This window comes from Lygodium microphyllum, chromosome 12 (genome assembly GCF_053477565.2).
Source record: "Lygodium microphyllum isolate KBCC chromosome 12, Lygodium_microphyllum_v1.1.10, whole genome shotgun sequence".
Classification (NCBI taxonomy): domain Eukaryota; kingdom Viridiplantae; phylum Streptophyta; class Polypodiopsida; order Schizaeales; family Lygodiaceae; genus Lygodium; species Lygodium microphyllum.
Window position 1 is genome coordinate 135,297,395 of NC_141146.1, and position 6,000 is coordinate 135,303,394.

Genomic DNA, 6,000 nt, shown 5'->3' on the forward strand with positions numbered 1-6,000 from the left:
AAGAAGGAGAGCAGCCCTTGCAACAAGCTCAAACAAGATCAACATTCTCCATCAAACTCACCGGGTAAGCTCCACACTCCATCCTTATGACTGAAAATCTATATTTCAAGTTTCATTTTTCCTCCATGGCTGAAAGAAATGGAAGAGCAGGTAGCAATGAGAGGACAACAATGGGAGGGGAGAGAAGGAAAGGGGAGGTAGAGAAGGAGACGGTAAACTGAAAAAATGGGAGAGGAGGAGACCTTTGGGACACTCGGGGAGACCTTTGGGAGAGGAGGAGACCTTTGGGACACCCGGGGCTGTCTGCGTCAATGCAGACAACTCTCGGGGGTTGGGTGCAGCCCCCTTTGGAGGGAGGAGGAGGAGAGGGAGAAGGCGAGGAGGGGGAACCCTTAGTATTCGCCCGCTGTCTGTGTCAACGCAGACGACCTAGTGGGGGGGCGGGGTACCTTATGAAATGGGGCGGGTAATGCACAGCCACCCCCTCTCAGCCCCTCCTCCTTAAACCACTCCCCTCTCAGTCCCTGCTCCCTAAACCACTCCCCTCTTAGCCCCTCATCCTTAAACCACTGCTCCTCCCTAAACCGCCCCTTAAAGCTCTTCTATAGCCAAGTTACCTACAATTTTTTACTTCGGGGGCGCTGCCCCCGAACCCCTGCCAAGGGGGGCCTCATGGCTGTCGACGGCCCCCCTTGGAACCCCCCGGCGATAGGAGTAGGGGGGGCTGATTGCCCCCCTACACCCCCCTCCATATAGAGTGGGTGTAAACCACGCGAGTCCAAGGCATGAAAAATTAAACCATTTTTAAATCGTACGCAAATCATCCAAAAGAAATAAGTGTGACATGATTTGATTTTTTTGGATTGGGAGTTGTCAAACACTCAGCATTGTCTGCGTCAACGCAGACAGGAACAAGGGGTTGGGAGTATCCCCCCTTTGGGAGTGCGAGGGTGAAAATGTGGTCAGGAGGTTCAAATGATTAAGAAAATTTAATACATTTATTAAAACCAAATAACAAATGATATTAAAGTGTGTTGTCTGCGTCAAATGGTCATATTTTGGTGGAGATTAATTAATAGAACATGTGATTTAGTTGAGTTGTCTTCATTTTTAAAATGATTTGTGGTTTGTTTTAGTGCTTCTAAGCATGGCTAGAGGTCGGCGTGGTGGTGGTAGGAGAGGTCAAAGCAAAAGGGGCCGTCCAAGTAAGTCATTCAATCACTCTTTTAAATTTACATATTCTATTCTTAATGGTTAAGCAACTCTTTTAAAGTTCCATATAAATGTTATATTCTATTTTCAAATTATTTTTGTAGATACTCCAATTACAAGGTTAAGATCCGGTCTATGCAATAGAATAGTAAGTATCGATCAAGAAGCATCCTCCAATTACAAGGTTAAGATCCGGTCTATGCAATAGACTAGTAAGTATCGATCAAGAAGCATCCTCTCGTGCATTCTCTGAATCTCCAAATAACAAGGGTGGAAAACCAAGGAAAAAATGTCATTTCATTGATGATGAAGCACTTGAGGATAGCATGGATGAAGCAAGCAATGACATTCATGCTGATCCTATGAGCACCCACACTACCATCACGGAGTGTGGTGAAACAATACAGGGGAGGTCTTTAGATTTGCAAACTGTACATGAGGAAAATGAAGAGGTGAATGAGGATGTTGCTAATGAAGAAAAGAAAGAGGTCAGTGAGCATGATAGACACATTGGAGAGAATGTCAAGTTTGGGCTTATGTCAGATGTGTTGGCCTCATTTTTTGTAATGAGGTCTACTTCTCCTCCTCCTATCCCTTTGTGTAGACTTGTGCCCTATGAGGCTATAAGGCTTGCATCTAGTTCTGCTACATGGTTGATTTCATCTTTCGATAATGCTTCGTATATGGAAACAATGGGAAAATTTTTGGTTTCTTTGAGAAGGCCCACTGGTGACCTAATGGATGTATCTCCCCAAAATTTGGAAGAGTGGGGCCCCCTTTGGAGAGAAGTTAACCAAAGGTTTGAAGATGAATTGACTAATGAGTGGGCTGATTTAAGAGGGTGCAAGTTTTTGGTATGGGACGGTAATCATAGGTTGAAGACAGGGATGAAGAGGATAAAGGAAGGTAACTATGCATTGTCTTGCTTTCTCTTGTTTATTGTGATGATACTTCCTTCTTTGACTAATTATTTATTTTATTATTTGATGTATGCAATTTATAATGAAGATATTTCACGACATGTTAGAGTTCTATGTCAATTCATTCAAGTGGAGAAGAATAAAGAAGGAGAACTATTGTTAGCATTGGATACATCAAATGCGTAAGTATACTTATCACTATTAACTTTTTCAAATGGGTTAATGGATCATCAATTGTGTGTGAATATTGCCAATAGTTTTTATTTATGTGTGAATCTCAAAATATAAAGATAATTTATGTGTGAATGTCAAGATATTTTATTTATACCAATAGGTTTCATTTACGTGTGAATGCCAATAGGTTTCATTTATTAGTTATGTGAATGTGAATAGGTTTTATTTATGTGTGAATCTTAAAATTTAAAGACAATTTTCAATGTTGTAGTATAACAAGAGCACATGTCAAACCCAACCTAGGCCATGAAATTTTCATGTTCCAAAAGTTTGGCATCGCTGATAAACAAAGCATTTTGGAAAGGATGAGCCCTTCTCAAAGACGGTGGGCTGAAATAGAGTATGAAATTGAGGGAAAAAGTAACCATGGCAATGATCCATGGTACAAGAACCCATGTTTGCTAATATCGCTTTTGGTGTGGAAGGTAAAAAGTTTGGTATAGTATTTTAGTTTTCAGCATAACAAATTGTGTATCTTGAATTTAACCATAACTAAGAATAGTGTATTGGTTTTTCTATTTAGGATGACTATAACTCTGCCATACTCAAAGAGGAGGCCCGCCTCAAGGAGCTTGCATTGCCATAGGAAAATTATGAGGCAAAAAGAAAACAATTCATAAACAAAGAGCAAGATAAATTGAGAGACAAAGGATACAAGTACCTTGGAATAGCTAATCCTGCGCATGGAGAGGATTTCTTTTATGTTTTGTTTGCATTGAATTGGGATGAAAAGAACATGATGGCTATTACCAAGGACAAATTGTATGCCATTTGTAATGCTAATATTGCTGCGAAGAGGTATGTTTTCCTCATGGACTAATGTTCTCTTATTTTTTGGAATTGAACATAATTTGGTTCAACAATATTGAAGTTATGTTTTGTTCAATAACCAATATATTAGAAAAAGGGAGATTATACTTCTCATGACTGTCACAAAGACAAAGGACTCCACTATGTCACACTTTGCGGATGTAAGGAGATTTCGTAGCTACATGAAGCAAGAGGTGTATTGGTTTCATATGATTGGAGAATGCTCCTTATTGATCAGGAGCTTACAAGTTGATGGCACTGAGATTCCAGGAGGCTTTGATGTTTTTTTTAAAGGCCAAAGGCGTTTACATATTTTAAAGGCATTTGCAAATATTTTTGGTGAAATGAAGAATGTTGGAGACTCTGAGAAGGTTCTAGAGCTCACACAATCAAGCAAGAGGGTGGTATACAGGTATTTCTAGTATAAAGAAACCATATTTTCTAAATACCATATGTACAAATGTATTCTAACTTAAGAGTGCTTTTGTTGTTTGTTCTTATGTTTTTGGAAAAGATGGTTGCGTAGTCTACAGGAAAGTGGAGTGCTAGAAAGCCTCCCTCCTCTAGTGGAGGAGTGGATGGACTTGGGATGTGAAAATTGTATGTTCTCAAAAGCACTGCTTGAGAGGGGTCTGTCGGAATGGGAAATGCGTATTTGTCCATGGTGGATAGACTATCCATTGGATGACATTCCACGGCAAGAGATTGAATTAAGAGAGAGTAAGTACTTTGAGAGCCAAACATAGTAAATATGTGGTAACTCTTGCTCTTAACTATTTGTTTTAGTAATACTTGCCTTATATGCAGGATTTCTAGAACAAAATAGAGTAATTTCTATGCACAAAGAAGAGGATGAAGGAAATGGTACTTTCTAAAAATGTATTTGTTTAACATGAAACTTATCATAACTTTTTAGACTTTTGTGTTTTCTTAACTTTGTTGTTTTTGCAAATTAGAAATGTCCAATACAATAGACATGGTCCCTCATGTTATGGGGATAAAGGCGACTTGTGGTGGTAGCATGGCAAAGGATATATTGGATGGAATGCAAATTTTTAGTTTGATCCAAGTAGCCTTGTTTCTAATTTGCATGAATATGATATTATATTGTGTTGACTTCACACTACTTAGGTGCCATTAGTGATGCAACTGTTGATACTACAATGAAGAAAAAGTCCATGGGAAAACGAAAGAATATCCCCACGATAGATGATGCGTTGAAGCATAGCAAGGGTAAGCCAATTTGCATGAATGATAGAGTTTAGGATTTTCATTTGACGAGTCAATTTATTAAAGTATTATTTTGTTGTCTTTATATTGCGTAGGTAATATAAGTGAATCAAATGAGATTGGTACAACAAAGCAAAGGTCTAAACACAAAGAGAAAGTTGTTTCATTGGATGAAGAATTAGAAGGTGAATCAAGTATCATTTTTTGGATTATTGGAGTCATGTTAAAAGTACATTTTTATTTTTTTTTGAAGATAATATAAAATCTAAATATTAAACACTAAATAATTTGCTTTCCTTCCTATTTTTCTTTACAACTTTAGGCAAAAAAGATGGTTTTGACATGCATAGCATTTGGAAAGAAAAGGAAAAAAGTAAGGGTCACTTTGAGGGATCTTTGCAACATACTACACCTTCTCCGGCTATGTCGTTCATGACTCAGTCATCAGAGCCTATACAAGAGTCTTGTAGACGTCCCACTATACACAAGACAGGTATGTAGGTTTCTAGCTTTACATTCCGAGTCTTAACATTTAGCCAACATCAACATTTGTAAGTAAACTTTATTTTGATGATAGGATTTCAATACCAAACTATCGTAGATGCTCTGTTGGTAGACGTGACATCGATCGACGATTTTGCATTGGATGGGTATATTTTATCACCATTCTCTATATACATATCTATTGTAATGGTTACTTATGCTTTGTTATTGTGTTTTCAATTTTAGCATTAAGCGCTTCATGGAGGGAAATACCATCAACTCTTACCAGTGTAATGGTGTCCCATTATATGAGGTTGCTAAGTTGTTGTTTGCAGATTTTCCTACATCTTTGCTTGTTGTTGGCCTTGAGGAAGAAGGTATATGTGCTTGCATTAGTTTAGTTTATAAACTCATGTGATATTGCATGGTCTTATACATCTTTACATTTGAAAGGGATTACCGAATGGAATACATTTTCTAGTGCACTTGTCAAAGGTGTCATGGACCTAGCCCATAGATTCTTGGCAGATGAGGGTTCTTGGTGACTTTGGGACTTGCACAACCCTTTGGAAAAGTGCTTAGAGGAGCTCATGCCATTGGATTGAAGCTCCATCGCACATGGACTCTCGTGTGTGAGGGTGGATATAGACACCCTGATACTCGAGAGGAGGTAACTGTGTTGAAGACAAACTTGTAACTTTTTAAAATAAAAGTTTAAGTAGCTAACAAGATGATTCTGCATTGTTAGGTCATGGACCTTACTATTGGCTTGTTTTATCGAGGGATGCATGTCCCTTCATATGATAGAGAGGCTGGCGAGAGGGTTAGCCCATACAGGTTTCTTGCCTCTCGTAACTTCCTCTTCGAGACAGACCTCCAGGGCACATCATTTGAGCACACTTATGTGGATGGTGTAGAGGTTCGAGGGGGTGCAGAAAGATCACTAGTTTTTTATAGGTGCGTTATACACTCTTAGACTGGTTTATACTTTACATTGAGATATGTCATGCTTTTGTTATGGATGTTACTAAATGGTTTCTTTTGTAGGTGGCTCCTTGCTACATTCACGGAGGATCTCGACTATGTGCTGGATATTTTTTCAGGTTGTGTC